At 35.7% G+C, this 19,986-nt stretch overlaps 1 protein-coding gene across 1 annotated transcript in view; it reads right to left on the bottom strand.

The window, feature by feature from the left end:
- Nucleotides 1–293: 293 nt before the first annotated feature.
- LOC134531120 (post-GPI attachment to proteins factor 2-like) overlaps nt 294–19,986 on the bottom strand; it is a 71,903-nt gene continuing 52,210 nt past the window's right edge. The window contains exon 4 of the mRNA XM_063366691.1: nt 294–19,986. This exon is cut by the window's right edge and continues 181 nt beyond it. The gene's annotated coding sequence lies outside the window, so the exon portion shown is untranslated.

Raw genomic sequence — 19,986 nt, 5'->3', positions numbered from 1 at the left:
TCACAATGTTTTTAGGCCTACTATGGTTGTTACGTGATGTAAATAGCGGGATGGATTAGTTTTTTGAGACGTAATTCGCGTGAAAGTATTGTATTGGATTAAATGGGAACCAAACGGGACCTGACGAATATAGTGCAAATAACGGGAAAACGTAAATAACGGTAACGTAAATAAGGGGTTTCACTGTATATGGTTCAAAACATAGTACACACAAAATTATAAATTTCACAGTAGTAATAACAGTAATTCTAATGAACAAAACAATATTACCATTTTTTAACAATTTTAGTAACTTTTTTTTTTCGAAATGTTTTTTATTACATATTACTAAGAATCAAGTTTATATTATAGTTGCTGATAAAAGTAGACAATATTTTTACTCATATAATGAAGGTAGAGTTTTAGGTATTACATTAGAAGTCAATGTGTATTTCTTCATAATACATGCATACATATAATAATAAAAAGGTTTTATAAATTTCAGACTGATATGAAAACTCATTTACTAGGTACATTTTTTCTTGAATTATAAATGTAAATTTAGACGTCTACCTTGGAACAAAAACTGAAACTAAAAAATTGGAATCTGAAAAATACATAGTAACACCCACCCTTCTTAAGGGACCAATTTACATTTTTGGTCACAATAAATACATACTTAACTATCATTTATGTAATACTTTACACTCTCATACATCCTATCTTCCACCATTCCTACACCAACCAAAGTAATTACAGACACAGAAAACTTATTTTAAGCACATTAGCATTACTTGTTTCAATCATTGCCAAGCTGTCTTGTACATTGCAATTATAATACTAACAAAATCCTACCAAACAGTGTGTTGGTAACAAACTTTTTCCATGCATGCAAAATAAAGTGTAAATGGTTTGCAGTTGAATGAGCAATTTGAAATAAATTTTTTAAATAATGTACCCTGGTTGTATCAACATTTAACAAAATTGTTATTAGCACACATCCCATAAAGCTTCCGACAAATTAAATAAAAAATAAAAATGAGAAAAGGAAGTGGCACTGTTAAGCACAGTGGGCTATACAGCTCGGTCTCACTCACCACGTTGAATCTTTTCCATGTTCTAATCATTATGTACTGTTATTTAACATGATGCTACCTTGCATTTGTTGTTGTCACAAACATTTTCAACAGATATTCACTAAGTGTAATATGATGAGGGTAAAAAAGTTATGCAAGTGATAATAACACTTGGGTGATTTTTTACACCCATTATATCTGGCAGCAAAATTTACAATGAACAGCAACTATTGAGACATCCAGACATAAAACTTGGTAGCTAACATTTTTTAACAAAATGAATTTTTGGGTACAGTCAATTTATTATGGAATACTTCAACTAGGTATTTTTAAATTTAAACTCAATAATATTGGTTAAAATACATGATACGTAGCAGCTGAATGCAAGTGAAACAAGTGAACTAACAGGGGTGGCTGTGTGAAGTTTTCCGATGAAATTTTTCAAAGTGTGTTTTGAAATATTTTGATGAACGTAACACACAAAGTAATTTATTAGCTTAGAACAGTGACAGTGATGAAAGTGTTTTATGTTATGACCTTTATAAAGATCCAATATTTTATCCTGAGTACAAGTGCAACTGATCAACGATGAAAGTGGTGCATAAAAAGGTGAGAAATTAATACCTTCATTTTATCCTTTGATGTGAAACATGGTAGCCATTGTAAAATATATGTTCTTCACCCTGCCCCATCTATATCTGCACAAGCATGACATGAGTTTTGGAAAGATTTATCTTGGTGGAATAAAATATAATATAGCAAATTATAGTTATATTTTGTGAACTTTAAATAAACTAGGGAAATTTATTTTTAAGTAATAAATACTTATTTTATTAGTCAGAAAAAATAGAACACATAGGCGGTAAAACACAGTATGTATAATATACCATGTTTTACACCTAAGTAGCTAGAAGCTTCACAACACTTTTGTTAAATACCTTTAAGTTTTGCTTACCTGGAATTTTTTTTCTCCAAATTTTTGCAATACATAATTGTTGTAAAATTAAATATGGGCATCTAATAACATGTACTGTGTACATCCACACAAAATAAAAATAAAACCATATTCAGATCTATTATAAAGTGCCAAATTACTTATTGTAACAGAAATCAAACCCAACTAGAACTGCTGAAGTGTGTGTATCTGGTCCTTCTGTTAATACAGCAGTTGAAGAAGATGGGCTCCTGGAAACAACCGTTTATGTTACGCACCCATCCTTAACCAGTGTTCCTGCTGAAACTTCTGAGGCTTCACGATATAATCCAGTAAAAAAGATGCCACAAATGTTGGGAGATGAGTCAACAAACAGGTCAAAAATAAAACTGCCAGGGTAAGAGTTGGCATACCGGGGAAAAGTGAAACCAAAATATCCACAAAAAATGGGACCTAATAAATCTGTAAGAATAACTGTTTTATGAAAGAAACCAGCAATTCTGTGTTTAAAGAGTTTAATGCTATTTATAATGCTACTTGTTTGGTGTTACAGATGTTCCAAAAAACTGCACAAAAAATAAAATGAGTGGAAGTACTTCCTGAAGAAAGTTTACTGAAAATATCATACTGTGGTAGATACAGAGAAAGTAGAATTGGATTGCTAAAATCAGAGTAAGAGTAGAAACTTAAGTAACAAAAAAAAAATTTGAAGCTTATGTTAATAATGTTTGTACCTTCATCAGTAAGCTCCCGAGGTATGAGTTTTATTATTCTCTTTTATCGCATAATCGTCCCATGTGCATAATCGTCGCACCCATAATTTAGGGCGTCAAAATTTGGATAAAAAAACTTCTCGCATGAATGTCGCATGATGTTTTTGGTCCTGCTATTAGATTCCGAGCGCTTTGTGTAGGTATCTTTACCGTATAAAACAATGTATTTTAAAAAAGAAATCTAATATTTATTCGGACGTTACCACTTACTTATTTTATTAACGGAAATACGAAGTTGTCTGATGTGTAAATTTTCTTTTAAAGATGTTTTTAAACGTTATAACTAGAGCCAAGATTATATATGGTTTTATTTTGAACCTGATTTCGTCATTTAAAACCACACATTTCGTCTTTAAAAAATATTGGTTTTTAAGCTATTCATGGTACTTGCACAATATATTTCACGATTGTGACATAAAAAATAGCAGTTGGGCGTATTGTGTTGTTTAGAATCACATGTAATCAACATTTGAATGTTCTGGTTAAACATTTTCTCTTAAAAAGTACAATACATTCTCAGGAACCGTCAAAAAATATATATTTTGGCACCAAAACAAAAATAATCCTCCCTTTCTCCAAACTGCGTGCGACGAAAGCCAGGTTTGTATAGTCCATTTCTGGTAAAATGAAAAATTTTTAAGGGCCCCTGCGACAGCCATTTACCGTTAATTGTATTGATACAATTTGTTTGTTAGTTACACACAGGGTGTCTACCAGATCTAGTAAATTAAATTCCCTGATTTTTCCAGGTTTTCCAGGTCTAAAACTGAATTTTTCCAGGTTTTCTTTAACACAATTACGACATTCCAAGAAACTGAAAAAAATTGCATAATATTACATTGACGGGTTTCAAAGTATTTCAACTTACTTAAATTAGTAAAAAAAATACCTTCTTCCAAACGTGGCCAAAGTGACTCAATTGATGGCAAATAAAAGATGCTGCTACAAATATTTCACACACTTCCTTTTGCAAAAAAAAATTAGTAAAAGGAAGCTCCCATCAATTTCGCAGTGACTCAACTTTTGCGTCTATTGCACTTACTTCAGAACGAGCCAAATCCAACATTCGAGCCTTCTTCAACTGCAATGCCTTGGTCTCCTCTTCAACTCTTCTTTTTTCTGCCTTCTTCTTGTCTGTAGCTTCCTTTTCTTTTTGTTTTGTTTGCAGGGCTTCCTTACGCCTACAACTAGCATTTCTTACATACTGCTCTACACCTCCAGAACGTTGAACAAAGTCATACATCTGTCTTTGTGCTATCAGTATTTCTTCCTGCAAGTTTTCAGTCAGCTGATTAGAATTCACTGAAAATCCTCTTTCCAATGATGCATTTCCATGGGAAAGTACCAACACCATCCTCACAAACTTTAGAAGGCCTGTTTTGGAAGCTACTGTATATGCCTTAAGAATGAGCATCCACAAGTGATCAAGGCGCCCGTCTTCTCGAGAAAAAGACGAGAACAGTGCTGCAGAATCTTGCAAGGAACATACCAACTGATATGATCACTCAATGTTATCAGCTTCTTGTCCTGATAGCCACCTGTTTCGAAGACAACATTCTAAACTGTACTTCACACGCTGTTTCCTCACACCCGAATTCAAAGCCACAGACGGACATAAGCAGGAAATTCCCTTGGTAAGATTGTACTTCAGGGGACTTTTGTCTTGAAGTTTTTTTACTATAACCTTTAGACAAGTCCTATCATTTTTCTGTAACAGGACAGACTTTTCTGGTACTTTCTCTTTCTTGATGGCATGGCGTACTGCATAACCCAACTTGATATTGTTAGCAGTCAATAGATTTTCCTGGTTATCTACATCCAATCGAGATACATTGCGTTTCTCCCTAAAGCTCTTCAGTACTTCTGGTTTCAAAACATTCCTGCCAAAGCTAATAAAACCAGTGAATCAAAGAGAAAAGGTGCCATGGGTGCTTCACTTTGGAACATTGTGAGAAACAATTCCAGCTCTGATGCCAAAAAAAGGAAGAATGTCAATTTTACTTTTAGAAGATTATCTTCAAGAGCACATTTCACTACACTGAAAGAGAGAGATGAAATAGAAACTTCACTAACCAATTTCTTTAGGTGGGGTAACGTTTTCATGGCATGCTCAGCAACTGCAGTATTCCATATGATTGCACAAAATTTCTTGGGAAAAAGCTCTGATCCAGTTATTATAATGTAATCTGCCCTCCTTGCAGATATGTGCTTAAACAAATAGTAACTGTGCCTCAAAAAACTAAAAACGTCCCATTGTGTAACAGAAATTCCAGTTTTGAAAGCACCATGGACCATATGAAGCCCACAGCTACCAATTTCTAGCAAAGATGGTGAATCTTCACCAAAAGTGTCTGTGATATGTATTTTCAACGCTAACAAAAATGTCCAGTTTACGTTGAGGGCATCCATAGATACTTAAAATTAAATGCACCTATCGGTATAATCTGAACGTGGGAAGCACATGCTGCAGCACGTCACGTCAGCAGGATAACAGAAAATCTTGAACCAGTTTGTATCACGTGATTTGATGCCACTTCCGAATCCGATGGTACATAAAAGAATTTGGACGTTGGAACTGTTCGTTATTTGCCATTCAAAAATAAAAATGGGAGGGGATACACATGATGCCACACCAATGCAAGCTGATCAATAAACAAAAAACGTATTGCCAACTACAACCTACCAAACAAAAATTCCCTGATTTTTAAAAAAATTCCCTGATTTTTCCCTGATTATTCCCTGATTACAAAATTCCCTGATATTTCCAGGTTTTCCAGGTTTTCCAGGGTCAGTAGACACCCTGTACACAACATTATTTCTGCTGGAAAATCACTGAAACTTCAAAATTTATTTAATGGAAAAATTTAGCAGGGCCGTAAAAGTATTCATTTTTACCGCAAATGAACTATACTCGCCCTTCCTGCCGGACAACATTCTCGGCGCGTGACGAATGGCAACTACAGTCGTGTGCCGCGCACAGCCACGAAAAACCTACGCGATTTCCAAACTACACTAGATATCAAACTGGAGTCTGTTTACGAAAAGCATTTAAGAATTTGTTAATGCCCAACTGGTTCTTTTGATATCGGATCAAGAGGATTTAGAGGAGATTAAATGGTTAAAAGGCATGTTTTCGAAGTTTTAGGTGTAAAAAACCCGTTACAAATTTCTTGAAAGTATCAGAGGGAAATTCATTACACCTTTATCTTTATTTTTCCGCCATATAATGTTACGGTCACCGCTCAAACTTCACAGTTATCTGACAGGAACGAGATGACTGCGCGCCAGTTCAGAGCCTTGCACTTAGATATTTTACCGCGCTAGAACTACCATTGAGCTTCGCTCTTATCATCCCGCTTCACTAACACACACGCTGACCGGACGGCGCCTTAAAGCTGATTAGAGGAAGCACGTAGAAATGCAAGGCAGGAAATTCTTCCAGCTTATCAACCAGGATCCGGGCAAGTCTTCACTATCAAACTTTTCACATTAAAATATAAGAGACTTGTATTGTGTAATTTAGGTGTTATTAAGCAGTTTTTCTTAAAAATCACTTTTTTCGCATTTTCCATATAAATTCACCATATAATCGTGGCCCTAGTTATAACCTTTATCTATTTGTCTGCGTCGCCGCAGTGTACCGCTTATAAAAATGTAGCCAGCGCTAGTTGGCAACATTCATGTTTGGTTATGTTGCTTCCCATATAGAGCGCGCACACACAGTCGAATATCGATATCTCGCCGATTGCATGCAACGTGCGCTCTTTGTCGAGTGCCAAGTTAACTACATTTGTTGGCACACACTCTTTCATGGTAAGTGTATACTACGACGATAGTTAAGCGTTAGTTGAGGCTCGCATTCACATTCACATTTTGTTTTCCTACTTAAAGTTGAAGAAAGATTTTTGTTACATGACTTATTAATTTAAATTGTTCAGCGTGCTCTTGTATACTCCACTTTTAAATAAATGTACTTTCCATGAACGGGCTTTATGTTTATGAATAACTTTACCTAACAAAATTTTTTTTTTCTCGCATAAATGTCTTTTCAAACCTGATTTTAGTATAAAATGTGCGCTGATTATGTGATAAAACACGATAAATCTCGTCACAAGAACTCTTAAAAATTAAGGTATAAGTCTATAGTACATAACTGAAAGATATATCAGAGAATATACCACATTCTGTTCCAAGGCAAGTGTTATTCCTGTAGGTTCTGATACAGTTTGCAGAATATTCACAGCAGAATTTCATATCGGATTCAAGGAATCAAAAACGGATAAATGTAAGAATTGTGACTACATGGACTCATCTTGAACAAGCACAAAAGGACAGATAAAATAGAGAAACATCACTTGACGGCCATATAATTTTTCTTTTTTCATTACACACAACTTACTCATTTTATGGAATGTCGGTAAAAGGTAAAAATAATTTTGATGGACAAAAATGGCCCAGTGTCATTTTATTTGCAACAAACTCTTCCTCTTCCTAAGCTATCAATTGGTCCTGTAATTTAAAAACAAAAAAGTTTCATGGCCGTGTGTTCACAGCTAATAGACGTGTGCGCGAGTGGTCCTTGGTCTACTCAAAACTGTCCATCCAACCTTTCATCTGTATGGTAAGCTGTCAACATTAACGCATCACTTTTAAATCAATCTGATTTACTGGGGTTCGATTTACCCCCTAATAATGCTCCGCCTTTAACTACAACATATTTTGATCTTTCGAAGATGTTCAAATCTCCACTCAAGAAAACTGTTGCCAGTTAGTCTATCATTCATAAACAACCTCTGATTGATGTTTTCAAACCTGAAGCTTTCGTAGTAGATCTTATAAAAACTGTACAGACTCTTTGTGCTAACGTTGATGAACTTAGGAATGAAAAACTTATCCTCAAAACCAAAACCCTAGTGATTGATTCACATTCTGAAACTGCTGAAATGAAACTAGAACTCATGACTTTAAAAAAGTATAATATCTCAAAATGAAAATGTTACCCATGCGAAACATAGCCAGTCCATTCTCCTTGCAATATGTTGTCTTCATGTACAAAATCATAATATGACTTAGCAATGCAGATTATATAACAAGGTATCTAAAAATAGTAGGTGAACCAATTTCAGGACTTAAAACTTTTGTATGTCATATGGTCATTTTGATATATAATAGGCACAATTATACATGATACATAATTGATCTACTATTCACATAAATGTAACTATTTTCTTAGGTATATTTCAAAGAAAGACTACCTATTGTAGCCGTTACCATGGTGCGACATTGGGAAAATTTTTATATAGTTTTTCGCCTCAATTCAACAAAAAAAAAAAAAAGTGTGCACACACAGTACACACACAGACAGACACACACCATAACTGCTGTAATTTTGCACAAATACACTTTCAAACTGATACATAAAATATAGTCACGGAAAATCTTGGTCAAGTTCATTAATGGGCAAAATCTGACCAAAGGAGTAGAAATGGGAAAGGTTTTTTGAAAAGCAGAAAAATCACTATAGCTCCCATGACGTGAAAATGTCACGTCTGTTTGAATGTATTATAACACACAGAAGTGATACCAACAACTTTTGACTAAATAAAATTTTTATATGACCCATTACTGTAAGAGGTAGAAAAAACAAGGGTTAGAGGACAAAAAATTCATAACTACCTTAGTAGGCACACCATTGAATACATTCAAATTGTTTGTAAATCTTACAATTTGTAACTAAAATTTTTATCTGAAAATCTTTTGATAAGATGAACCATTGCTGCTAGTAGTTGGAAAAATCAGGAGTAGAAGTTTTTAAAAAAATCATAATTTCCATACCATGAACAATATTAATTCCTAACATATTTATTGCAAAACCTAACAACAGTATCTACAACATCAAAAATTTTTTTTGTATGATCAAACATTACAGCAAGAGGTGGTAAAAACAAAGGTTGAAGAACAAAAAAGTTAATAACTCCCTGAGTAGACACACTATTAAATCTATCCAATTGCTTGTAAACCTAATAAATATTAGCTAAAATGTGTGTCACAAACAATTTTTATTACAATTAACCATTGCTACAAAGGGTGGAAAAACATATATTAAAAAACAAAATATTCATAACTCCCTTAGTAACCACACCACCAAACCCATTCAGATTGTTTGTTAATTTTAAAATTTTTACAAGAACTTTTTTTTTAAACAATTTCTGCAAGGGGTTAAAAAAGAGGGTAGAAATTAAAAAAAAATTTGTAATTTCCGTACTATGTACACTATAAAATCAGTCCTTATTTACTGTGGATCCTTAAAATTTTATCTATAACTTTCATTCTAAATAATTTTTTTACACAACCAACCAATGCTGCAAGGGGTGGAAAATAACAGGGGTTGAAAGACAAAAAATTATTAACATTCTTAGTAAGTACACTATCCATGTTTGTAAACCTTAAAAATATTATCTAAAAACTTTTGTCAGAAACAATTTTTGACACAACAAACCAGTGCTGCTGCTAAGGGTTAAATAAACATGGGTTGTAACAACCGAGGCTAATGCCCTCCCCACTTATTAAATGGTTTAAGTAATGATCTATTATGTTGTTTCGTCATTTTCTGTTAATTTGTTAGTTTTTCTGACATCATGTAAATAATATCTTTTTTTTTCTTTTAAGAAGGATTCTTATGTTTGCTATATTTTTTATGATCATTATTCACATTATTCCATGCTTTTCAAGTTATTCTGACGATTTGTATACTTTATATTGAATAAACCCCTAGGCCTTGTGTTTACATGTCTGGTTGTGAATTTAAGTTTTTATATGCTTTAATGTATCTTTTTTTTTTTGGATTGCTGGTTTTTGCTTTGTTTGAAATGGCATGTTAACATAATTTTCTTTTGTAGTTTTTTTTTCTCCCCATGATTTTTTGTCTCAAGGTAATATGTAGTTTGGTCAGTTGTGTAATAATTAGAGAGACCGAGAGTTCGCAGCCGTGAGAAAAAATAATGGAGTTTGTCGGGCAGCTGTTGCTATGTGCCCGTATTGGCTTGTAATTTGCTAAGGAATTAAAAAAAAAATCAAAACTTCCTTACTATCAAACTTGTTCCATTTATTTCAAACCCTCTTTAATGTTAACTTGGTCCAAAGCAAATTTTATACGACCACATATTAGTGCAAGGAATAAAAAATAATGTTTGAAGTAGAGCTGTGCTGATACGAATCAGCAGAAGCCAATTTTGCCAATTGTTAGTCGAATCTGAGTTTCTGCCGATTCCCGATACACTTGTTAATTTTCGGCTGATATGATTGAAAAATTAAAGTGCCTGTCATAAACTGAAAATCCACCAGTACCCTTTTCACTTTTCACTTTTTTCACATTATTTCTTAGCTACGTGAGCCAGCCGTATATATCTAACTTAACCATCCTATGTTTTAATAATGTTCTTAAATCTAATACAGTGTAAATAAATATATCGCCAGTACAGTAAATTTAGATGAAAACAAAAACTTGCTATATTTAGAGCATGGATACCACTTCAAACAATGGAAAATACCAACTCCTTCAACTACAAAGAAATGTTCGTAATATCGTGACGGGGACATTTTTTAACTAACTTACATAAAGATTTTTAATTTAATAAAAATTAATAACCAAACAATATACGACTTCACAAAACATAAATTACTTTAACTGTTTGTCGTGCAAAGCAACCACATGAAATGCATTTCTATATATATATATATAATGTTTGGTACCGTAAATTTTTGCCACCACACACTTAAAGATGTTTGGAATTCCAGTTCTTCAATTGTAATCATGTACAAAGTCTTGCAATTTTGCCCATTTTAAATTAATTTTTTTTTAAAACTTCATATTTTTTGAATAAATATATTTCTTAGTTGCCTATCATTAAATAAACTTACACTAGAATCCCGTTATAGCGAGTACGGTAATAGCGAGAACACGGCTATAACGAGGTCTTTTTGAGGAATTTACAGCGTGATTGTGTGAAGCTCGCTTTGTTATATGTCTGCCTAATCTCCCTCCACCCCTCTCGCTCGCCGCTAGACATCCGGCCGTTGACACGTCGCATTCTTCAGCCTTGCCCCCGCCACCCAAATGGGTGGCTTTAAAAATAGAATCCCGTTCTTACTTTCTTTCTTTCCCAGTCACCAGTAGTCCGTATTCAGCCTTTCCGTAGTCGTTCAGTCATTGTGCTTTAAACTGTTTTAGTTTTATACAGATTTGATTTCTGCATTGATTTATTTACCGTTTTAGATTTTGATGTTATAGTGTTTTCATGTTGTTGACAAACTTAATTTTAATACGATTTTAAGATTATGATTTTGTGCAACTAACAACTTAGACAGTTTTTTTTTACTTTGATTTGTTCCTGCCGTAATTTTACGACATGGGTAGCAAAAGGAAGACCTTCGATCTCCACAGAGCGCGGCGACACATCCTCGACACAGCTTGGAATGCCATTAGCACCCCAACCTGGCACCTCTCGTAATTACATTCTGGCTTCACCTGTACTTCCCATCGAAAAGGAATTGTGGGACAAAATTACACCGGGTGTCACGTATGAGGACTACCTTGCCGTAGACGATGACATGCCAGCATGGGAAGCTTTGGAAGACGACGAGATTATCAAAGGGCATAAAGAGTCAACTGACGCAGAAGAGGAGGAGGAGGAAGAAGAGGACGCGGTACCAAAACCTACAAGAGGGGCCACGCTCGAGGCCATTGAAGTTATAACAAATGGAATGTTGCGTAGTGAGACAGAAGCTGAGGTCTGGACAAGCTTAACTCAGGTTAAGAAATGGGTCGTCGCTAGCTACGGTAAAAAAAAAGTAGGCTACGATTACACACTTCTTTAAGAAGTAAAATGCCTTGCAGTCTTCCCTTATACTTTGCACTCTACTGTACCAGGCTTTATACTTTTTATAAAATAATACAATATGCAAACATAAATCATCCAATTTCTGTATGTTTACAAGTCAAAACTCCCCCCCGTCCTTTTACTCTATTTTACTGTTTTGTTAAAATATAACGTTCGTAATTTCTGTAGGCCTAACGCTGCTGTGTTTACAAGTTGTAATCACAACATTCAACTTATCGCAAAATGAAAATGGGAGACACATTGGACGTACTGAAACTGAATATCAAACACTGTTGTGTGCTAAAGTGGAGTACATAATTCTTTTATCAAACTTCCGTTAGTTATCTGTTCATTAATATTATTGTATTCCTGTGAACTTCGTACGCAAAACCCCTTATTTGCACTTTTCATGGGGATAAAGTAAAAAAGTGTAAAAAGCGGGAAAGTGTAAATAAAGGGAAAAGTATAAAAAGGAGTACAGCTTATCTTATTTAGTATTTTTTTTCCGTTTGTTTAATAGCACATACAATAATGCAGGTACAAAAACACTAACAACAAATTTTACTTTAGTATTTAATCAATTATTAATTTACCACATTTGACAAAAATAAAAAAAGAATGAAAAACCAAAATGTTTTTACGATTACTTCCTACCACGAAAATCTGAAATTTTCTTCTGCTTACTTTTTTGGCTGTTCAAGGAGATTATTTGCCTCCCCAAATTATAAATACAGTTGCAACCTGCAGCGTTTATAACAAATACGGGCTACATACACATTGTGTCACACTAACAAATTTAAAAAAAACAGGCCGCAAATTGATGGAAATTTACCGTCAATAGCGCGCCGTACGCGGAGAAAGGTCATTGTACTCGGTCAGCTGTTATGGTGTGGCGTAGCCGCCGGCTGAGCTGCGCATGCGCAGTATAACTCACTCTATGCTCCGCCCAGACTCATGACCTTCTATCAGCAGCCAGCCAATAGATGCTAGCTTAGCGGAAAAAAATATAAGCTCCACCTCCCGTATACCAGTTTTGTCCAGTTCTAATACCAGTTTATTGGAATAAGCACCATTTTTCTCGCTGCCGTAACATGTTCAAGTTTACGTTCATCGTGCTGTCTTGATACCAATAATTAATTATTTACGATCCCCAGAAATAAATTGTTAGTTGGACGTCGACCAAAGTGTCTCTCCGACTCCTTCAGGCCGTTATGCCTCGCCAGCGCCATCTCTTGCGTGTTAGTGCGACGCAAGTGTATGTGATGTGAGACGTTTTGTTTATTTATTTATTTATTGTAAACATATTTTTGTTTTATGTTTTTTGTTTTATGTTTTTTGTATATATTTTGCTTATATTTTATTATAATTAATTTTGTATTGAAGGGTTATGTATTTGTGTAAGTGTTATTTGTTCACCGGGCGCCAAGGCCGTGGCTTCCGCCTGTGACCTATCAGTGTGTTCCGTGGGCTCGCGGAGAGGGGAGAGACGCGGGCACTTGGGCGTGCCAGGGGAGTGGGAGGCAGGGAGGCAGTCGTGGACCCGGCACGAGAGACAACGGACGTTTTTGTGACGTCGCTCCGGGACGGTTAGATTGAACGGGCGCGGTATTTGCTGTAGCTCTAGACTTTGCAGTGCAGAAGTGATTTCAGCTTTGCAGTCGAGTTTGTTACTTTGTCATTCAGTCGCGTTCTCTCAACTTGTCATTATTCTCACGTGTGTTCTTCCCTTAATTTTTACGAGTCGCGGAGTATTTTTGCAAACTGGATATTCGCCGTTTCATGTACTGTGATTTTACGTTTCTTCCCAGTCGTTTTTGTGTATAGTCAGACAGCCATCTAATTGCACACGAGTCATAGCGAATTTAAGTCTTTGCAGCGTGGGTAATACTCGTCACGGGCGGGACGTCCCGTATTTTTCGGTACAATAGTGCGCGGAACCGGGCTTCGCCCTATAGAAATAGTCACAGGCGGAAACGCGGTAGCCCCATGTAAAGTGTTCATATTACTGTGCATAAAGGACCAGGAAACTTTATTCGAGTTGTTTTAATTTTAATTCTGGAGACTAAGTCCCTCGGCCACGCGGCCTGAACCCCCCTCTACCAAACCCTGAGTAGCCGGAAAAATAGAAACATTTCAAAGACTAGTCGACCAGCCTACGACAAGTTTAAAAAATATGCGTCAACTGTACAATACTTCCGAAATTATAAAATACGTATAAAACAGTTACCAAGACTCCGCTCATTTTATCTTGTGAATTTTATGTCTCGTACCAGTATTTCGGCTAAGTTGTGACATAAATACAGTATCAGAACTTACAAGCAGCCATGTTTATACATTTTACGTTTTTCCCTCGTGCATTTTAGATTGTCTCCTGCTATAATTACTCGGACTTTTACACGCCCAGGCTTAAATTATTACATGTTTAGAAATAAAAGCAACTTTTCATGTTATAAAATATGTATATTTTCCGATTTAAAATGTTCATTGCAGACTATAAAAGTTACGTTTTTCACAATGTTTTTAGGCCGTTTTCTGGTTGTTTATGGTTGTTACGAGACGTAAATAGCGGGATAGATTCAATTTTTGAGACGTAATTCGTGTGACAGTATTGTATTGGACTAAATGGGAACTAAACAGGACCTCAAGAATATAGTGCAAATAACGGGAAAACGTAAATAACGGTAACGTAAATAAGGGGTTTCGCTGTATAATAAATGCTGTACGTGCTGGGAATATGTGCGTATGTAATCAACCGCTAGGCTACAATCAGTGCAGTCCCTTTGTTTTGTTTCTGACTACGTCGCTACAAGATAAGCCGGCTATCATCCAAACACCCAAACTCAGTGCGTGCGTGCATGCGACTTCACAGTCACAGCATCACTGGCTGGCTTCAAAGGCCAAGGTATGCTCGACTGGAATAAACTAAGCCTTTGGATATACATTTACTTGTACGCATTTCTTACTATTTAGAGAATAGACAAAATCTATTTTTACTCGCCATTAATAGAGACCCAGGAATTTCTTGAATAGCACCTGCCAAATTTCTTGGGTGAGGAAAGCAAAAATTCTTGAGTAAAATTGTCAATACTCTTGAATAAATTTCCAAATTACTTGGGTAACAAATGTATATAAGATCAAAATAAATTGAAAAGGCTGTTCAAAATTGCTACATAAAAGCTTACATAGTAGATATCCAATTATAAATTAATAAAAGCACTATTTTAAAACCATGAGTTCATGCGCATTAAGGTATATTTTCACAACAATAAAATTAATAAAATAACGTAGCTTAGGCAGACACTGCCCACTCAAAATGAATACACACAGGGTTGTTAAGCTGTAAGAATTTCCGTCCTTGCAGGTCTACGTGTTTCCTCCTATCAGCTGTAGAAGTTAATATCCGTTGCTATGCGTCACGCGCCGGAAAGGTGAGAAGGAAGGAAGGGTGAGTAGAGTTCATTTGCGATAAAATAAATATTTTTACGGCCCTGCTAAATTACTCCATGCAATAAATTCAAATATTCAGTGATTTACCAGCATAAATAGGTACTGCTGTGTGACTAATAAATAAAGTGTATCATAGTAACTTTTACAGTATTTACTGACTGTAAATGGCTTTCGCAGGAGCCTTAAAAATATTCATTTTACCGGGGATGGTCTATACAGCCTGGCTTTCGTCCCATGCGGTGTCGAAACGAGGGGGAGGGGCTGAGGCGAGAGGTGTTGTGTTGAGGTCGCAGGAAAGGAGGAAATGTTGGAATTTGGAAAATAGGGAGAGGGAGTCAGAGGATGGGGGGGAGGGGGGGGGGCGAGAGAGAGAGAGAGACAGGATAGTCTGTTTTTCTGGAAGAATGAGCCTTGAAGAATGCCTGCAGGGGAGGGAGAGGTAAGCCCTATGACGTCATGCCGTCGCCGCTGCCGCCAGCCTGGACGAGCTTCGTGCGCACCACTACGTCGCAGAAGTAACCGCCGCCACATTTTTCAATAGAACATTCAATTTTTTTTCTGTGATGGATCCGAAACATTCATGTATAATTTTGAATACATACAGAAATTCGCACGTACTACCGAATTTTTACAAATGCGCGAGTACTTCTTGATTCAAAAAAACATTCTAAATCATTTTTTCAATGGATTTAATATTTTTAACATTTTAAATGGTTTTAACAATTTTCACGATTTTCCCGGGTCCCTAGCCATTAAACATAATAATGTGCACTTTTTGTTTAATAAATACTCTTTATTAATTTGTTGGGACATTTCATTACCGAATAATAACATTTTTCATAATTATGTTAGGCCAAAAATGTCAGAGCAGTCTTTATACTTGTTGCTAATTGATCGCGTTAATAATACACAAATATTTATAAACTTGTATGGAATTATTTTAATTGTGACACGTTTACAAAAGCGTCACGTTATTTATTTTACTATCTGACAAATAGTAGGCCCTACCGTATCTTATTTCCGAATCGCTAGGACAGTTTTCTTGTAACTTTTGTTTCTTTCAGTTGTTGAGGTATCTGTCCGGGAAGTAGGTGGTGATGGTTTGTGTTTAATCCCAAATTTATTTTCTAAAAAGGTTTACAGGTTTTATTAATTGAAAAAGTATAGTTTTCCAGCAACTATTTGAGGCGTACATGCGTCGCTGCAGCGGCCGAGTGATCAATCGCGGAACAATGCTGCAGCGGCAGACTAATCGATAGCCGGACAATGCTGCATCGGCAGCAGGTTTTCTGGTTATTTTCACGCAATCGGTGATCGCATTTGTACTTGTGGGGTATCGTTTTATAGAGAATTCACTCATCTGCTCACATAAAATAAGATTTTGTTAATATAACCTGTTATTTTCAAATTATACAGGTATAAACACAATTTTTATGCTATTTTGGGTTAATTTTTTATGTTTTTGAGACCAAAATCTGTCCAATTCGGTTATAGCGAGTACACAGTTATAGCGAGGATCAAACCCGGAACCGTGACACCTCGCTATAACGGGACTCTAGTGTATTTTATATCATTTAACATTAAATAATTAAATTTTCCAACCTCCATGAGTAAATTCATGTTTCAATAAGCAACTAACAGGTTGTCAACAAATAAATGAAAAAAAGCTAAAATTAAGAGTAAAAAAAATAAAGGTTATGATCCATTTATAAACTAAAATACATGTTCATTTGCATTGCATGCTTTTCTTAGAATGAGTGAGTTTGGGTAATTTAGTAAATTTATAAAAATATTTTAACCAAAATGTGTTTTCCCCTGCATTGGTTCGGAATCAGTGAATCAGCAAAAGTTGTATTGGTGTATTGGAAAAATTTTGTGAATAGGTACCATTCTAGTTTGACAGTCGAAAAAATTCCCAACTACTTTAATAGGCATATTATGAAATTCATTGTAACCTCTTCCATGCTGGATTCATGAATTTTCGCTGCATGTAATATGAGAAAATGTTTTATCAATCATTTTTGAAAAATTGGAGAAAATTTAGGATGCCATGTACATTAAGTTCTTAAAATGGTCCAGATTTTTACAGAAGTTTCCAGAAAAATTCATGAAAAAAAAGGTACTTCAAAATCTAACTAATCATATAGGCGGTGCCCCAAGGACTTTTTTAAGTTAGAAGGCTAAAACCTTTTCAGAAATAATTTTAAATTGATTAAACGAACTGTCTCCATTAGGCCATTTATATTTAATGTGTAAACGCAACAGATGAGAGGTATCAAAATACAAAAGACTGCTGTATATTAAAGTTTCATTACTCTCAGCCCCTTTGATGTTTAATAAATTACAGACTTTTCCATAATTCGTGACCTGTGGACATGCTGCATAAAGCACGGAGAAAAGTGGGAAGGAACAAAGTGAGACTGGATGCACATTGCTGAGGACGTGGTAGGAATTCAGTTTCCCATGGTTTCCTAAAATCACTCAAGGCAAGTGCTAATGGTTCTTTAAACATGCCATTGCTGATTCCTTTCACAGAAAAAACCCCTGGTGTGTATCGTTGTGTGTTAACCATCTCTGATGACTTTACTGTTTACTAAATAAATATACAGTGTAAACTCTTTATAACGTCACTCGTTTTAACGACCAACTCCTTAAAACGTCGAAATTGCTTGACATTTGTTGGTTTACCTTGTTTCCTATACAATAATACATTCTATATAGCGTCACGCTCACTCTATTAACAATAATAATAATAACAATAAGGCATTATAAATCATTAAGTATTACTTTCTATGTTGCCGAAGTTGATAAGATCTGCAGATGTGTACGTTATTTTGTTTGCTGTTTTGTTGTTGTATTATCTAGCACGTGTTTACTTCGACTGGCGTACCGGAGATTCTAAGAAATCTTATCTTTCGATTTTGTATGATGAACTTACAAGTTTACCTCGGTCACTAGACTTTTGTTAAGTTGTTACACGTTATCATTATCACAGTAGCTTAAAGACTTTCAAACTGTAAACATGGCGAGTAAACGAAAATCTTTGTCTATTGATGAAAAATTTTTATTAATATGCTCAATATAGGCGGGAGAAAAGATCATTGATGTTGGAAGACGCTTCGGATTTAGCCGCTCTACCGTGTCTACAATATGGAAAAACAAAGAAAAAATTCTGCAAGCAAAGGAGGATGGAAAATCTGCTAAGAAATTAAAGAAACCTCAATACGAAGATCTGGATCAAGCGACGCTATCATGGTTTTATAGACAACGCCAGAATAATATGCCTGTCTCGGGGCCGATCATGAAAGCTAAGGCGGAAAAATTTGCCGAAGAACTAGGATTAACTGCTTTCAAAGCATCAGAAAGATGGCACAGGAAATTCAAAGAACGTCACCATATCAACTATGGTAAAATTAATGGAGAAGCACAAAGTTTTGATACGAATGTAACTCACGAGTGTGGCCCAAATTGATAGTATAGAATATTAAAATGATAACCATTTAACGACCACTCTCTATAATGCCGAAAAATGTTCAGTCCGTTAAGTGTCGTTATATAGAGTTTACACTGTATATATAAAAAACGCATGCAAGGTAATAAACCAAAGATCAATCAACCCTTTTTCTTCTAATAGATAGTGTACAAAGTAGTAACATACACAATTAAAATTCTAACAGTGTTACAGTTTCACATGATCAACATAACTCATTAGGGCTAGAGTAAAATTAAATTTGACAGGTGATGGCACAGAGTATGCTATCAACAAGTAAAAAATTAACAAAACTTTCATGACAGCTCAAATCATAACTGGTACACATTCAAACATATACTTTCAGTTGCTCTACTCAAGACTTACTTTCAGCTCATTAAAAACTTATCCATATGTGAAAACAATAAATAGCAATCATCAAATGAAAACAGTTAGAAGCATGACTGGGTCACGTGGTTAACTGGGAATGCAGCCACTTGAGTGGAGCTCTGGATGTCTCTTGGTTCTCTAGTAGATTGCAAAGCTTCCATTGACTTAGTATATGCAAGGCATTACATTGAACACATAATGGTGTTGTGCAAAATCCATCTAAGCAGAGATCAACAAGTGGTATTTTACTTTATGAAGGAGTCAAGTTGCCAACTAATTGGAAAGAAGTTGGAAGGCCCAGAACAACCTACTTACATCCCAGTGTCGTCAATTTTTCAGACTGTTAAATAAATGGTTTAAAATGTCAAAGATTCAAACTAATAGGTATACCACGATGCTGCTGTGGACTAGTTAAAGCAGAAACCAGCATTCTTCGCGAATATAATTCCGCTGCCTTCTTAAACAATGGAATGTCTTTCTAAATGCCAAAGGGTGACTTCTAACGGGTAACATTGTGTATCGGAAACTTCAGAAAATAGTACACTTTAAACTTTCTTTGTTCCCTCTTTCATTTCTCTTTAGTCCAATGGCTAAACATCTTGAATGTGTTGTACTTTAACAAGGCATAACATATTAGGCATGCAACTTCTTTTCTTAGCACGCTGCCCAATAAACTGAGTGCATGTCAAGTAATTAAAAAATTTATTCATTGTCAGTAATAAGCAGTGATTTGCTGAATTCTTCTTCAAATTTGATACTGATAGATTTTGGACTAGCCCAAGTGCAGTATAGTTCTGTTAAAGGCTTGTGCCATGGACTAACGTGCTGGGAGAGCTCCCGGACTCGCTACACCTGGGTGCCTGCCGCCTTGTGGTCCACCATCATGTATACGTACTGCTGATACACAGGCAGCGCAGTCTGGGGAGGTGTCCCCCGAAGACAGGGCAATATCCGGGGGCACTGCGACCCCTGGGAACCGGGAGGGATCTGCCTCACTATCGACTCCACCGACTGCTTGGCCTTAGGCCCCGGCCCCGCG

Source organism: Bacillus rossius, chromosome 3, assembly GCF_032445375.1.
Source record: "Bacillus rossius redtenbacheri isolate Brsri chromosome 3, Brsri_v3, whole genome shotgun sequence".
Taxonomy (NCBI): domain Eukaryota; kingdom Metazoa; phylum Arthropoda; class Insecta; order Phasmatodea; family Bacillidae; genus Bacillus; species Bacillus rossius.
This window is presented reverse-complemented; position numbering and strand designations above follow the sequence as displayed.